Source organism: Tympanuchus pallidicinctus, unplaced genomic scaffold (assembly GCF_026119805.1).
Source record: "Tympanuchus pallidicinctus isolate F22 unplaced genomic scaffold, pur_lepc_1.0 scaffold3, whole genome shotgun sequence".
Lineage (NCBI taxonomy): Eukaryota > Metazoa > Chordata > Aves > Galliformes > Phasianidae > Tympanuchus > Tympanuchus pallidicinctus.
In genome coordinates, this window is record NW_026294747.1 from 84,966,933 (window position 1) to 84,985,266 (window position 18,334).

The 18,334-nt window shown below is 34.6% G+C and overlaps 1 protein-coding gene across 1 annotated transcript in view; it reads right to left on the reverse strand.

Annotated features, from left to right (window-relative positions):
- Positions 1–18,334, reverse strand: part of THSD7A (thrombospondin type 1 domain containing 7A) — a 257,309-nt gene that overhangs the window by 204,858 nt on the left and 34,117 nt on the right. The window contains exon 2 of the mRNA XM_052695414.1: positions 18,183–18,299. The gene's annotated coding sequence lies outside the window, so the exon portion shown is untranslated. The remainder of the gene's footprint in view (positions 1–18,182; positions 18,300–18,334) is intronic.

Genomic DNA, 18,334 nt, shown 5'->3' on the forward strand with positions numbered 1-18,334 from the left:
CATTGGAAAAAATATTGATTTTATTGAGTCGGTGGAGATTGTCATTTTTAAAGCCAGTGCAAACTGGGTTAAATTTAAATCTCCTATTATCATGTAGATTATACTCTGATGAGGCATTATTGCTGATATTCACTGCAAGAAATAAATATAAATTAAATATATATATTTATTTTAGTGATGCTCTTAAAAATAGGCTTAAATATTATTATTTGGATCCACCTGCAGGCCATTGCAGAAAGACTGCAGCTGAGGGGGTGAGACAGCAGGGAAGCCCATTCAAGCTGATCCAATTTAGATATGCAAATTTTATCTTGTGCATTTGAAAAGAACATTACGGCACAGCATAATTTGCACCTTGAGTTCCAAAGAATAATATTTCTAATCTAATGAAAACATGGCTTCATTGTTCACTTTCCCCCTCTCCAGGTTTGGTCCAATCTACTGCTCTCCTACCTATTTAAAATTGTTTTCTTCCATTTTTGAAACAATTAACTAACAAAGAAAATGAAAAGGAAAACAAATGTGTTTATTATTGTAGTCACCTAATAAAGACGATGTTATAAGTGCTTGACTCATGTGATAAAATCTATAACAGAGGGCCTAATATAAACACCACTGTGGGGATGAAATGCTAAATGAAGCAAGTGAAGCTTAAGATCATGTGTCTGACAGAATGCACTGTTCATTTATTTTTATTTGCCTTGGTTGTTCCTAATAGTGATATTTGCTTAATGACTAACTATTGCAAAAATATGGGGTTTTTTTTCCCATCAAAAAGTGAGTGAAACAATGCTGAATGGCCCACACTGTTCACATTTAGAACTACCATCTACGCATATTTCTTCTGATTCAGTGGTATTATTGACAGAACAAGACTGTATGTCTTCTAATTCATGAACATATATGCTATCTTAAAAAGAATTAGCATAGCTGAACTAGCAGGAATGCTCATTACCATTCAGTATGCAGTAAACTCAATGCTTCAAAACAAGTTTTACTCTCAAAGTGGCAGACAAGATCCTTGCCACTTTCCTTATAAACGAACCCAAAGCTTATTATCGCAACAGTAAGCAACAACATTAGAGAAATGGATATAAATCCAGAACCTCAAATTTCTAGGAGTACATATACCACCACTGCACCACTTCTTACTAAATTAGAAAATGTAAATTCAGTAATTTCTAAAATTTCACATCTTCATTAAAATGCCATTACAATATAGGTAACAATAGGTTGCATAAGCAAACTGCAACTAGAAGATAGTCCAGAAAATACATGGTTAATCTGCTGAAAATTAGCTTAATTGAGAACTCCTCCTAAACTCTCCATCCAGAACAATAACTGGAATAACCCCAGTTCTGATATGAATGGTAGCTCATACAGTCTTCCAATCAGGAAATCAGCACAGGAAAAGTGCAAGGCCAATGCTTGTGCTATTTGAAACAGAAAAGTCACAAAAATAAGTTCACAACAGTAAGTTTGCAGCTAAATGTCACTAAAAATGATGCTTTGCTGTCGTATAGTCTGGGCCAGAGGGTGGTTGACTCACTGGCATGTGCTGAAGCAAAAAAGCTGAGGGCAGTGGCTTGACCAAAGGAACACCAGGGATGTCTGGCAGCTCCCACCTAATGACAAATAAACACGCAGTGTGCTATGGCCCTTTTCTTTAACTCTAGAGAATATTCTGCTCTTACCACCAAAACAGAAAAAAAGTTGTTCTATATTAATGACATGTTTATAGGTGCATAAAATACCATGTTATTTTGCACTTTATTCCAAATTGCTACACCAGCCTTAGCAGAAGTTTAATAACCACATGAGGAAACCTAAGCAAATGAGAATATTTCAGAAATCACAAAGCCAGACACAACTTTTCATACTATGAAAGGCTGCAGGGAAGCAAATCTGCATTGCATCTCATTCAGATGGGGTTAAAGAAGATATGTGATATCTCTAAGTGTACAAAGAAGATATGTGATATCTCTAAGTGTACTCATTCATGTTTTTGCAATGAGAACCATGTCCATTTGCTATTACCAGCATCCTTTGACTGCTATCTTTCTTTAAGAAAACTTTCAAATTTAAATAATTTCAAAAAGGGAGTGTGGTGATATTTGATTTTTCCTATGTATGGTGAATATTTTAAAAGGAAAACTTTCAAGACTTCCCAGAGATTCAGAGATATCAAAATAACACAATACTTTCTGATATCCTTTAAAGAAAGAATTCAGACAAGAAAATAATTCTTACTAGAATATGAAGTTTCATTAGATATCTTTAAAAATACTGTGTAAAATTTACTCTTTTGAAAGATATTAGGAGTGCTTGAAATTCAATCTCAAGTTGCTCATTCATATCATTATCACTATTTATTAATTTGCAAAGTGAAACGATATCACAAAGTATATACTTACTATGTTTACTAAAACATACTTTTATCCACAATGAGGCAACAAAGATATTTATTGTTAAAGCAAAACATAATTGATATAATAAAATATTTAACACTAATAAGTGCTGTTATTTAAATAAACATATCCTGTCCTGAAAGGCCTTTAGCTAACTAATTTGCAAACAACTACTCCTTTGTTTCTTGGTCATTTATGTAGCCTGTGGGTTATATCAGAAAATGCATATTTTATTATATGATACAATTTGCATTTTTTTCTACTAAAATATTTCAATGCTATAATTTAGTTTTTGCAATGAAAAGTTAATACTACATTATAACTGTTTTCACTAACATCCTGTTACAATTAACACTTTCCTTTCCTGCTTTAAATATAACATCCATTTCCTTTTGAATATGCTTTCCAGGAAGATTAACAGATTAACATCCTGCAGATATTTTTCATTGTGCCAAGAGAGGTGCAGGGGAGAACAGAACTGAAGTTTTCAAAACAAAGACTTTGGCAGGAAACAAACTGTGCAACCAAATTGAATGAGAGGTTATTTAACTTCATTATGTCAACTTATTTAAGTGATAAAACAGCAAATCACTATTACAAAATAAAAACTGACTCTGTAAAATGAAGAAGAAAAGAAAAAATCTTTTAAAATACATTTCACAGATTCACATACGCATTTCTTTGTAGAAAAAAAAACCTGAAAGAAGTGAGCATGTTAGCAGATGCCTCTTCACAAATTTGCATTCTGTTTCAATATACATCATACACAAAATAGGAAAAACAACAAAGTATTTCCAGTCAAAGATTTTAGTCACTTCAATCATATTTCCTGTCATTTAAAAATGTTAAACTTATACAGGATTTCCTATTGAAATAATTATCATATTACAAGTAAATCTTTCCTTGCACTCCAGGGATAGAGAGTTTGACCAAGTCATTTGAACTAGGTACATCAAAATTATTGGGGCAGTTACTCCTACGTATACTTGATTCTTTGTTTGGAGTAACTGCCCACTACTCCCTCTCAAAACTACCAGATTATCTGGGCATCACAGCACTCTCAGTCCAGTAAATATTTACAATACATTATGGCTTCTGTTTTGGTGATTAACAAACCAGAAAGAGATTTTAAGCAAAGCTATCAGTTTAATCTAGCAGGGCTTTACATCCAGTACGCCAGACTGGGTCAGACAGTTTTAATAGTAAGGCAATGATGCAGCCACAATAACTGAAATAAGGCAGTGAATTTTTAAAAACCCAGGGGAGTTACAGCCCCATTTACTCCATCTGTGATACACTACGGGGACAGAGAAGCAAGGTTTACTCTGTGTTTATCTGCAAAACATGTTGTCAAAAAGCTATTTTTAGTACACACACACACCAAAAAGAGTATAATTTTTGAATGTTTATAAACATCTAGAATACGCCTTCAAGGTAAAAATAAGGACCTGGAAATAAATTCAACTTTACTATTGTTAAATCTTCCAATCAGGGTCACTAGCACTATACCTGGCAAGTACTTCTTACACAAAATGTGAGAGTTCTAAGCTCTAAATGACTGCCAAAGCATGTCTCTTAGCTATTTATAATCCTTGTTAACTCCTCAGAAATAGAAGTAGTAACATTACAAGTTAAAATTACAACTTATCTCTACAACCTATAAACAACTCCATTAATAAATGAAAGCACATATAAATGAGAATGAAATTATACAAATCCATTGTTTTATTAACACTTCATTTTATAGCTCATGGTGTCAGGAAAAAAAAAAATAAATAAAAGGTAAGGTTGTTCAAACATGGCATTTAGTTAGTGAAAGGTATTCCGGGAGAGTTTTCACATTTGTATCTTGTTGCTACCTACATCTTATCCTTAGTTCCATTATTAAGACTGTGAGAGAGGAACTGAAAGCGAATGAGTAAATGGAATATGTATCCTAATACACAATGAGACTTCAAATTATTTATAAAAAGTATAAAATAATGTATTATAAGACAATTTACTGTAAGAGCTACTGAAGCAAAAGACAAAATTATACTCCATTAAAATATCTCTCGCTAGCAGTAGAATATTTAGAGCTCCGGCCCCTGTGAGTCAGTCAGAGAAAAGGTAGAGGTGAGCATTATTCATACAATAAATGTACACAGAATACAAATAAAAAAGATCCTGATATGTGTCTGCCAACTACAAAAATTGAAAAAACACAGAAATTCCATAGAATTACATAGTGCTTTAATTTACAGCCCAAGAAAAGTATATACAAAAAAGAAAGACTATTTCTTTTCATTATAAACACCTGTGGACATCCATTAAGAGTCAGCTATCATACTGTGCACAAGATAAAAAAGGATGCAGCTAGTTTGTGAAGTTGTGAAAAAAGCAAGAATAAGACAGAAGGAATTATCAAAAGAAGCAAAATAAGAGATTTTTGCTTAAATTGAATATATACTTTCATTTATATGCAAATAGACTTTGAGACAAAAAAAATCAGCTGACAGATGAGATGAACTACAAACAAATTTTTTGTAATGTATTTTGCTATAGGTGGAGAAAGAGTTGTTGGTTTTCCTGTTGGTTGGTTATTTTTTCTGTCTTGTTTTGCTTTGTTTTATTCTCTCATTGGAAGGAGATTGTTTAAATATATATAAGGTTTTATATGTATATACATACAAAAATTCCCTATTATTCTCCTGAGAACTATACGTAAACAAATGCTTCTCAGATAGGCTAGTTGGCAGATACTGAAGTCACTGAAAAACAAGTTGAAATATTATCTGAAATTGGATCCTTCTACAAAGCATTCTGGAAAGAGGCATTCTCAAAAGTTGCAAATGTATGAAGACAAAAGTTCAAACTTTTGGATAGGCTAGCAGTAATTTCCAGCACTATTTTCAACTCTTACTGTGCCTTCACATCCATTTTCTTAGTTAATTAACATTTACAGCAAAACCTTAGTTATTTTTCCACTGTTTGCCATCATTACACGTGTATGAATACGTACTTGCTTAAAAGCACAACTTTCAGCTCACAGTCTGAGAGGAACAGTGGTGGCACAGTAGGGACCTGAGTGGCAAGGTCACCAAAAGGATGCATGCAATGTCTCCTCAGGGACATGTGGCAGTATCTGTGGGTGATGGGGCATGTGATGCCACCGCACTGCAAGTTATGGTGACCACCCGATGCCAACACTGCATCAGGAGCAGATCTCTACAGCAAGACAAAGTACTTCTAGCAATGAGAGTGCAGGCCATTTCCTTAGACAGGCCAAATACCCGACATCACAACCAGGTGCCTGGAGTATTAGGATTGACAGGTACGGAGGGGTCACAGCAGGCACAGCATATTTGGCAACTCTGCTTTCACTACATCAGCCCTTTCAAACTTCCTTCACAAATAGGATTAAGCTTCATGCCAAAGAACACAGCAAGAAGCATTATCTTTAACGGCAAGATGACTCTTCATTTGTAATGGGAGATTAAATAAATTCAATGGTACAATAATTTGGCATGCACTTTCAACTCCAAATTACAGTCCATGCATATATATGCACTGACAGCATTTACAGCAAGCAAAGTATCAGGAGCTCTGTATTCCTGCAAATTCTGGAATAAGCAGTTAAATTTGCTAAGTCCAACAGAATATGTAAAAAACTGGGACCAGAATAATCAAAAAACCCACTGTACTATTTGATTACCCCCCTCCCCCCCCCCCCAAAAAAAAAATAGCTTTAATTTTTCTCATGATTGTTCTGAACACAAGCATGAACTGATTCAGTACCTAGTACTTCTACCAGCGCTAGCTGGTTTTTGAAATGGAATTTCCATAGACTTTCCAAGGATCTGATGACACAATTTAAAATATATATTATGGTAGATCACTGGAAATACTTCCCTTACACAGCGCTGAAAGCATATCTAAAATCTCAGCGATTATGTCTCCGATAATAACAAAGTAGCTCAAAGTGGCATAGTGGATTACAGAGGTAAACCAACTGATCCAATGACTACCTGATGACTTAAGGTCTACATCATTTTATTTTATTCAGGAAAAAAAAAAAAAAAAAATACAGTAGAAAACATTATCCTAGAATTTTAAAATTCTTTGTATTGCTGCCCACTATGGAAGCTCTTACTGATTCCCAGAATATATTAAAAAAAACCCTCCACAAGTGGACTCATCATGCATTGAAACAAATACTCCCAGCCTTCATGTGCCACTCAGTGTTACATCTTTTGTATTCAATAAATAGTGTCTGCTTCTTCATTCCTATGTTTTGAAATCCATCTACAATTACGTATTGGCTTCACAAAATTAGGAAAGAGATATGAATATGATGAAGAGGAAAGCAACTTCCGTCATTCCAAGACTAAGTTGACAATGCTATTGGAAGACTTCCAATTTTATTTTTTTTAATTATCTTTACTATTTTTCTTAAATTTAAACTAAATTCGTCAACTAAAAGTTTTTAAAGATTCAGAAGCCTATTGCTCAGTCAGTATGAAAAACAACACTTCTGACAGAAGAATCCCACTGTCAGAATCCCATTGCTTATCTTCAGGAAGTCACTAAAGATCCACTATTTCAATGTACTGCATACATGCCATTAACACTAATAAAAAGATTGATTTTTTTAAAAGTTACATTTACTAAATGTCTACACCCATTATTGTAACAGTTAAAAAGCAAACTGAAGCGTTTGTTTGCAGAAGTTATGCAATTTTTGAGGAACTTTTAACAAATATTATAAACAAACTAAAAATTATTATATCTAAAAATAATATCTAAAAATTAAAAAATTTTAGATATTCTTTATGGTCCATAAAGAAGTCTCAAAAAAAATGCATAGAAAGTTATGCCAACAAAAACAGAAAGAATAGTTAAGTAAAATATTCAGCATTCATGAATGGACAGTTTAGGAAATAATGAATCGATTCTTTTCTCCCTTAGCTCCAAAATGCCAGCTAAAGGTTAATGCTATTTAAGAGAGCTGCATTCAGAACGCAGGATATGCAACAGCAGGAGAAGCCTGCTTGGCTTTTGTCAGAAATAAATCTTTCAGGCACATATCTGTCCAGTCATATCTGAACAGAATGTTCTGAAACAAAGGAAAAGTTACACCAGCCAGTCTGATCCGCAGTCTGATCATTAAAAGATAAACAGCACTTCTCAACATAAATCAGTCAATTATACAATGTATATGATTTTTTTCCCCTCCATTAATGAAATGCTTGAACTTTCATGCTGCTATGCTGGTAAGAATGGATATAATTTTCTCACAACTACTTCAGAAAGTACACTCATTTTAATGGAAATGTGCAATATTTCACTGCCCGTGGGAGTTCTTTGGCACATATCTTGAATAGGATTCATCATTTTCCATCAATATTATCTACGTGTAGCTATACTTCATTATAGTTAATAAAGAACTTGTCAATAACATGGATACAATAGATTTTGGCTAGATGGATGTAAAATCGATCAGAGAAATCCTGTCCTAAAATATGAAGACACTCTTAGACTGACAAAAGAGGTACCATGTTATCCACTCAGTTAAAAGTATATTGCAAGTAGGTTAAGCTTTCAGATTTGGAGCATTCTCCTCCTTTCTATAAGAATAAATGAGTAAAAAAAAAAAAAAAGACATTTACTTATATGGCAGTTAAGGTTCTTTGACACTTTAATTCAAAAACCACTCTTTTTTGTTCTTATGCTTCTCACAAGCTTCCTTTCAGATGGTGGCTTCTTTGGTCTGGAAGATGCTTACAAAGCTTTGACAACAAATGTTCGACAATCTCCAACATCTTTTACATGCCTCCAGTTTGACTCACAAACACAGACATCTGCATAGGCAAAGAACAGAACACACTGTGCAATCTGCTAAGAGAGATATGGTTCTGCTGAATCACCTCATTTCTCCATATCATCATCAATGGCTGCACAGTTATGTTCAAATACAGGCTAGAACAAAAAGACTGAAAATAGGTATAGACTGCAGTATTCCCTCTCCTTGCTCTTCTGATCCAGCAGCTCTGCAGTCCTGTGAATGAGGTGCCACTACCAAGCAAATACCCTCCAAAGCCAGACTGAAATGTGGACTTGAGGGCTGAAGGGCATGTGAGTATACACATCTGGCAAGGCAATTAACACTGTTAACTGAAGTCTACACTGTTGCACCTCACGTTTTATCTGATAGTCTGAGTGGATATTGCAAGACATTTGTCAGTAACAAACAAGTCACGGCCACCATATCTCATCTTCAGCTTTTATTTAAATTAAAAGAAATCCATACACAAACCACGACATCAAAAGATAATAATTTTTTAAAAAATAAAAGTTGAACATCCAAAAATAAATAAATAGCAGAACATGATTTGCGTACCTGTGTCCATCACAACCTGTGCAGACTATAATGGGATACTTTTGTCCCCACACAGCATCTCTTATTACATGCGAAATACCAGTTTCCCTAGTTTTTCCACAGTTTTCTGGGGTTCAGAAGGCCATAATATTTTGCTGTTCTTTCAGAAACTTAAAACCTACCCAAGTATTTCCAGATCTCTAGGTATGATCCATTTTCCAACATACACCTTCCAGAAACACATTTACTACAGCTGAACGTTTTTACCACCAAATATTTATTTCTTCTATGAAGGGATTTATGCATTTTGCACCTAGTAATATAGTTGTTGGTAAAATGAACAGGTTTTCTGGAAAATTTCATCAAGCATTGTTTATATGACCTTTTTCTACATCTTCTATTATTCTGCACCCTTTTAAATTATTAACATCAATCACCAGGAATTCTTTCAGTATCAGTGTCACACACTAAGGAACACAGCTCTCAACCTTTCTAGTAATAGATGCCTTTCAGACCTTCCTGCACTACTTCACAGCCAAGGACAAAACTACTCTGTCATACCAGAAGCACACAAGTTACTTTGTTTGCCCTGACTCCCTACGTCCTCTTTAGAGTTGGTACTTTCACCAGTCAAGGATCCAGGAAACTTCCAAAAATATGGCCTTCATTTCTTATTTCTAGATACATCATTTTGACTTTGGTTATATTTATATTGAGTCATACGCTGTCTGGATAAACTCATATTACCAGCAAGACTAAAATATTTCCAGGACTAATCTGCTCTGCAGGTTTCATAAACAGAAACTTAAAGTAAGGCTACTGAATAAGACATAAAATATCCATATCTTTCAACAGAAACACCACAATACTTCAACATTCTCCCTTCCTTTTTTCTGAAGTGTGACCACAACAAGTTTTTAAATCCACTTCATTGATTTTTCTTCATACTGTGTGCTAACATGAAGACTCCATTAAGTGTCTGCACAAAGTCTAACTTCTCTATTCGTCTTTGTCAAATATTTTTTGCAAACCATAATTATTAGACCTGAGGTACCCTGCAGACTTTTAAATGACCAGTTTCTATACAATGATCTTTTAGCAACAAATTTTCAAAGCAAGTTCAGTTTTAACCATAAAGAAACAGTGAGCCAACTCCGGAAGATAAACTTTGAGTAAAATAAGTAAACCTATCAAAATTGCCAGATGGGCACAACAAATTGTATCACTTAAGACTGATTTAACATCTTATCTTGTAATTATGCTTTAAAGGAGGAATCAGCTCAGTAAAAAAAAGGTTAGGTAAGCAAGGAATATTTTCAAATTAAAATTTCTGCACAACAAATAGAAAAACATCTAGGAGATGCTATAAGTAATTTATTGACAAGAAGAAGAATCTTTTTTTAAAAAATAATGAGGACTTTGTTTCTTTGTTTATTAATGAGTACAGACAGCAAAATCCTAACAAAACCAACAAAATTTCATGAGGTGGAGAAGAAATACACATGGAATACAACGGAGCAAGAAATGCATCTAATAAAAACAAATAAAGCTTTACAGTCATTTGTTTCTACCTGCTATGAATCCCACAGTTCAAACAAAATAAAAAATAAAGCATTTATTTTTATTCAAAAGTTCCTACTTTTTCTCTGGAATTACAAGAAAAAATGACTGGGATTTTCATAAAAAGAAAAAGATGGCTTAGAGAATGTTTCTAAAATGTGCATAGAAGGCACTTCAATTAAAAATTTGGCTTCAAACATAGACTAAGCTTGCTATTATTTAAGAATTGAAACCACATTTTAAATTATTGTTATTCTCTTTGAGTTTACAAATTCAATCTAGCTATTTTACAGTCAAACACATTCCTTGGCATGCCACTCAAAGTGATGATTTCAGGGTTATTTCCCTTGATATTCTTCTTCAGAGTGGTGAATTAACAAGATGTTAGTTCCAGAAAAAATAAGATAAAGAACTGACAAATTCATTCCAAAAGACTAGCATTATCATTATACTCTTAGACAAGCATGAAGTTTGGCAAGTAGAAATTGTCTAGCATCAGAGAGATACCTCTTGACCTACACAAAACAAGAACAAAACACTTAGAAATATAATAAAGGTTTAAAAAAAATCACAAATTATGTAATTCCCAAGAGAGAGAGTAAATGGAGAGCTCTGATCAAAGATTTCTTTACACCAATTATTCTCCACCTCATGTGTCAGATTAATTAGGCAGGTGCTATCCTGCCAGCAGGAGAAGCTTTGCTACAACAGCCAAGCACACACATTCCTATTCGTGGCAGTTGCTGCTCTCACTGTCAAGTGCACCTGGAGCAGCCATTCCCTGTGCTCTTGGGGCTGCCTCCACAACAGGAGGAGTTGTGGAGGAAGGAAATAAATTGTTAGACTGAAATTTCATGTAAGGAATCAGAAAATAAAATGTTAAAAAATAGGATTGGAAGGAGAAGGACTGTGAATGACACCAATATTGGGTTGCAACTGCTGAATCCCACCTAAAATGACACGTAAAAAGTGTCATATACCATCAGAACACGCTCTTCCAGTATCACAGTCTACTAAAGTAAGTTCTCAAGTCCAAAATTCTGTAAAATTTTTCCAGATATTTTTTCTATTTGCTTGAAACATGAATGAAATTTTGCTCCTGGACAAATTTCTCTCTAATATTAAAGCCAGATTAAATACTGAAGTCTGTATCAGCATTTAAAATGTTATTGCTATGGTTATAATGCTATCACAGTTGAATTTTGCACTTACTAAATAAAACAATTCTAGTAGCCCAAATATTATATCAGTGGAAAATTTTGAGAAGAGTACTGTATAGGAATCTGTCCCAGGGCACTGCACATTAGTTTTAAAATAAGAAAAATAAAGTCCAGTTTCAAAGCTTGCAGTTTGGGAAAACAAAATCTTTAATGACCTCACCTCATATTTCTGAGCATGTTAAACATGCCGCTTCTGGTTCTCTCCCTACACAATACCATGCATTGTGTTCTTGGCTGCTGTTCCTCAGCCACATTCAGGTATGCTCTGCAAAAAACTGTAGAGAGATGAATACAATCTGAAAACAAAGCAACTTTTCTGAAAACTGCATAGATCTTATTAATAATGCAGCTGCAAGACAGGATTACAATATGATGTTTTTTTGAATATATGGGGAGTCTGAGTTAATAAAAGAATAAATGTTCCTACTCCAGTAAAATAATCAGAAGGAACCAAGAATCTGTAGAACTAAGGGAGGAGCCATATTCCCCCTGCTCAAATTTAGAAAAGAACCAGTTAAGAAGTGCTGTGCAATGTCTTTTCATCTTTGAGAGACAATTCCATAATTTAATATATCATTTGGTAATGGCTTGAATACCTTTCACTTTTAGTAAGTATCCATTACATAACTTCTCTCCACTTTCTTTAATTACCTCACTAAGTACATTGGTATTTGCTCTTATAGCAGCACTATTAGAGCTGCAGGGCACAAGAAATAAAACTGAGGAGAAAAAAAAATAATAATAATAAAACATTGTCTTTTCCATTTAATAAGTTCCCTTTCTTTTTTATGGAAACATTTGTATTAGTAGATACTATTTCAACTTTGTAAGATAATAAATCACATGAGCCTTGTATTATTAAAGCCGACTGAACTGCCAGAGAGAAGCATCATCACTCACCAACGGCACAACTTGCCTTTAAGCCTTACTCATTCTACTCTATTTCTGAGGAGTCATTATGCTGTGGAAAATATCATTCGAAACATAGAAGTGGTGATGGGTAAGAAATCATTCTGATCAAAGCTTTTTATTTAGGAAATAAGTCATGAATTTATTTTACTATCCTACACTGCTAACTAATCCAGACATATTTCTGCGGGGGAAAATAAGAAGGAAAACTTAAATTAAAAATTAATTTAGAAATCTGTGAATTATCACACATTCTTAGAAACAATTTCCAAGTTTCAAGGTGCTCTGCTCTTCAGCAGCCTGGATACTTAAGAATACATCCAGGATAAAATAGGAAAGATAGTTAAGTTGCTTATTACATTAACATGAAACCATGTATTCTGAGTAGTACACGTACAATAGAGAGCAAGAAAAAAAGTAATGAGGAGCACCAATGAATTCACCATTGGCCATCATTACTGAAAAGGCAATTTCAAATCAATGGTTGCTGCACCATTAGTGCCAGCTGTGCAAAAGCTCCCATCCCTCTGGAGTAGGCTGTGATGTATCAGAAACCTGAGATCTTAAATATACTGACAAAGAAAGTAAAGGAGAATCATTTTGATTACTCTTTTTGTCAAAGATCTGATGTTGTAATAGTAATAACAATTTCCTGTTTATGTAAATAAGTTATCCAGGAGAACCTCATTATAATCCTTTCTGGCATCTGACTGGAACAATCCTATTCCAGGCTTTCTGCCACACTCATTAAGTCATTAAGACTTTTCTCCTTTCAGTAAAAAACATTTCTGTTGAGATCTTTTGGAACCATCCCTGTTTTTCACTGTGGAGCAAAGCTAAGGCAACTACTTAGAAGGGGAGGGGGGAAAAAAAAAAAAAAAAAAAATCTCACTATTCTAGAAGCATAAAAGCATTCTGTAGCATGGACTAATGGTCTGTACAGGTTTTGGTGCCAAATTTTAGATATTAACCAATGTTTTACAGGATTTATTCTAAAAGTTCCTCGCCTACACAAAGTAGGCCATGTATATGGGAAAAGTTCTTCCATGGTTTAAGAATAGTATATGATTAGTACCCATGTTGTAATGTCTTATGCTTTTAATCAAATTTTGAGTTCTCCTTGTGCTTCATTATGTCACCACAGTAATTATCTAGGAAAAACTCTGAGCTTCTACTAACATACAAGTTCCCCTGGGGTGCCTATTTGCATTGCTTGAGAAGGATTCTGAGGACAAAGAAATGCAACTCACTCAAGCTGTTTATCCACACAGATCCAGAGCAAGTACACATATTGTGAAGACTCAGTTAAGCACCATAACACACAAATCACACCAATATGAAGAAAATAAATTATACAGCTTTGATAAATCTTAATCTAACTTCCCGTTCTTGCCAATAATCAAATTAGCAATAACGAAGAGATTGGGCACAGCTGCCAGTTCCTCCCATTTGGTGGAAAAATATTTCTTTCCTTTCTGAAAAATTGAACATTTCATTCCCAAGGACAGACACATGCCAGCGGTTAATTAGGGGATATTTTACAAAATAAATAAAATTTATCATCAGCACAGCAGGCAAATATTGACATTTTTACAAGCATGGACATGCTACAATTAAATTTTGAGTTGCAAGGCTCCTGAAAGCAGCTGCCTCCCCAGGAAGCCGGGAATCCCAACACTTACTGCCAACCCCAGTTTCCTGATATTTATTCAAACTGGCAAGAAACATTCTTCTTACATTGCTTTCAAATATTTGACAGCCTAGCCATCCATTAAGTGCATCACACTGAGGTACTGCTGTATCACTACATAATTCTTCCTGCCAGCTAGCAAAAAAATAATATGATGTGCAGGATGCTGGGGGGTTCCCAGTTCCCACAGCACTGGCTCATAGGTCCAGAAGGGGGAAAGGGAGAGTAAAAGCCAGAAGAGTGAAGGCACAGGACTGATGGGAGGACAGTAACAGATTACACTGGTTAATGGATACTCTTCACTGAGAACCTGGAGAGCAGGGTTAGCTACTGAGTGGGTAACAAATAGAAATCTGTAGCAAGCATTGATGCAGTAACTTGCCAGAAGTCTGGGCAGGAGTAACATCACCTGCCACATGCTCACAGGGAAAAAGAGTAATTGGGAATAATCAAAATACAGCAATTTATCAATAAAACTCCCAAAATGCCATTTCTTCTCCTTTCCCAGAATTCCTACAAAGTAAAATCCATGCTAGCTATGTTAACTGCATAAGTATAATTCAGTAATGCCATCTTCCTGAAGGGAAAAATGGAGTCACAACCATTGAAATGGATATATGTATATATAATCATTACACACATATATATGTTTATTATACACATACATACATATATAACAGGTCATTCAATTACAGAAGCAATTAAAGAGGACAAAAGGTAGACAAAGCTCCTTGTCTAGAACACCTCCCCTCACAGAAGATGGCTGGCTAGGGAGGAGGTGGCGGGGGTTAATTACCGTCTGGAACCCAAATGCTTTCTTTTTGACAATTTACAATGTAAATCTGTTTAAGTAACATAATTTTAACTAAGTACAGAATTAACTAAGCACCTAATTTTTACTGAACTTCCACTTCCCTCATTTTTAAGTTTTGCTATGGGTAGTCTTAAAAAACATGTTTTTTGATTTACGTACCACTAACCAGTCAGAGGATAAAAACAAAAAGTGTCAGAAACCAAATATTTAACATAACCACGTTCAGTTTCACAGCTGTGGTATTCTGTTCAAGACATTGTTCTTCGCAACACAATGAAAAAATGAAATCTTCCATATAATTGGAAATCGGCACATGCTCCAATCACTGTAAAGCACATGTAATTTCTTTTAGTAAAAGAAAGTCACCTTCAGTGAACACCATTTCAGCTTTTCAGAGGCAAGTCTCAGTCAGTCTGGAGGTGGTGTAAGACATAGCACACCCAGGTGCTTACCAGTCTCCTCTCACTGGGCTCTCTTCACACTGAGATACCAACTGAGGGCAGAGACATCAGTGAATAATACAGAACTTTATCTTGTTAACCAACAGATCTTTCAATTCTGAGGTTTTTAAATGCTCTTTCATTTTTGCCTAATGTTCAGACAATGTTTTCAGACTCCATATGTCCATCAAGCTGATATTTCCATGAAGCTTTAGCTAAAACAGACCAGCTAATTAGACTCAAGAACAAAATTATTGTTTTTTGTAATTTGACACATTTTCTGAATGCTCAACTTTGTAAGCTCATTGTCACTTAATTCTTATAGCCAAGAACTTTCCTTGACACATATAAATGCTGATTAGACAAGGCAAAATTATTAGCTGGAGAACGTGGAAGAAAAATTTTCTATGTACCACTGCAATAACTCTGCACAGAAATCAAACAAAACATTCTCATGTTTATTCTGTGGTTAATTTGGGTTTCATGTGATGTTATGATACTGGGAATTGTATAAAACAACACTGCTTATTCAACATAGTTTGTTCAACACATTTATCATCTTGTCTTCTCTATTAGTAATTTCAGGTGATAGTAAGAAATAATAAAAATGCCCCCTAATCCTGTCCCAGTTTCTCAACTATTGGTTTAGAAGCAATATTAAGCTCATTGTATACTCTTCCTGGCAGGAAGTTAAACCTTTTAAAATACTGATGTTTGTCAGTACTCAATAGGTCAAAACAAATAATTGCTCATACCATCACAGACTTCTGGGATAGAGGGAAAAAATATCCAAAAATCCTTTTGTGATATAAGTAATGACGTACGTTAACGATCAAGGGAAGTTCATTAGAACTTACGTTAAAACACAAAGCAGACTTCAGTATTTAAAAATGTTATCATTGAAGTAAATTGGAGCATAGAGTATGTTTGTTTAAAAAGGGAAAATATTTAAAATAAAATATATATATTCCACTTCTCTATTATGTTGAAGTGAAATGGAAAATCAGATGTAGATGCAATCTTTTGTCCTTTTCAAGTCCATGGCCAAATTAGGAAGTGCTACCACATACGGTGAAGAATATGAAGCATGGGGAAGGTCCTTTGGGTTTGCTGTTCACCTGTCTCTTTTCAGTAGTAACAAACTCTCATTTCTTCAATTAATACCTGCCACAATCTGTAAACTGACATTACACCTCCGTTCCTACTATTTGGTTTGACCTTGCTATCGTGTACTAGAATATAATTATGATAATGAACCAATTATTCTTATACAATACAGCAATCAAAAAGACTACCACTTCCTCCATTTTCTCATGATAATATCTGAAAATTCTAGTTTCATTTCATCATCCATTATTCGCATGCCATCATCAAGATGTCGTTATATAATTAACTTAGTTTTACAAAATTAAAAAAATGATAAATGGAAAACACTGAGGTTTTAGAATAATCATGACAGCACACAGGATGTCTGATTTATATAGAACAGTAAACAAATATTTTAGTATTTGGAATATTTTACAGGTTATAATCTTATAAATTTTGAATGACAACACATCTGCCTCTTAGGATAACCAACTGTTAATGTTACACTTTCACATACATGGCATATTTTGCTTGAAACCCCTCCAGAATTGAATAGGTTTTGCTCTTTACAGTCTTCTGATTATGAAAATAAAATGTCCAGCTTATTTAGAGCCTGGATGTGTCATACATAGCAGAAAAAAGTTAATTAAAGAAAAGCGATTTGAATAGGTTTTCACTCACTGAAAATCAGAAGTTAAAAAAAAAAAAAAAAAAAAAAACATTCAGATTGCTGACTCTGTTAAGATACCAACTGCACAAATACTCCTGGCTTTGTCCCTTGTAACGTCAATGAATATAAAGATGTTATAATTACAAAATAAACAAGAGAGTTTGGCTAAGCAGGTTATAGGAACAAAAAGAGAATAGATAGGATGCTTACCCACACCCTGGGCTTGCTGCAAAACTCCAGAGGAGAGATCTCTTCTGGAGATCCCTCCCCACTGTAGTCAGCTCTTAAAAGGGTCTAGGAGAGGTGCAGCCAGGCTCCACCCCTTCCGGCAGCACAGGTGAATTGCCTTCAGCTGTGCTCCCAGGACTGACTCAGTGCTCACCTCAGGTCATCAATCAGAGATTCAGTTCCCATACAGTCCCTAAAGAATGTGATTTTTAATCACTTTATGATATTTTAGATAGCAGAATCTTTCATCTCCTGATTAAAAATGAATCTTTCCAGCATTGGTCACCATTGGATTTATGACCAAACCACACAGATGCAGAAGTTGTTGAAGGAAGGAACATTTTCTTGCTGCCATGACTACATTTTTAGTCAAAGCTAAGTTTCCCTGGGATAGATTCATCTGTGATGAACTGTGGCAGCTTCATAATCGATTTTTGACTTGAGACAACCTAAGTGCACAATAGCCAGTTACCTATTGCTGTCTAGGAATGGTCTTTTTTACTCAGACATATTTATAACTGGAACAAAAGTATAAACCTGAAACTTTCTACATTTAATTTAGACAAACTGTAGTTTACTGTACTCCCCATAAGAATTCTGTCTGCTTTCTTAGTCTACCTGTAAAACTACCTAATGCAAGCACTGTAATTCTGTAAATCATGTATCTGTTAAGCAAAAATAACTGCCACTGATTAAAAAGTTTCAAATATTCTGCAATAAACATCCAAAATAGAGACAAATATTCTAGACGGAATTCCTCCAGGTCTGAAAGGTTGTAAGTAATAGAAGCTAAACTTACCTTTCTGCCACAGAAAACATTCATTCTCCGCAATTAATTGTGAACTTTACAAATGACATGATTCCACTATTACAACTTTTGTAGCGGCAACCTTTGTACAGTGAATTCAGAAGAAACCTGCAAATAAGGAGATAAAAGGTCAAAACGCAAAA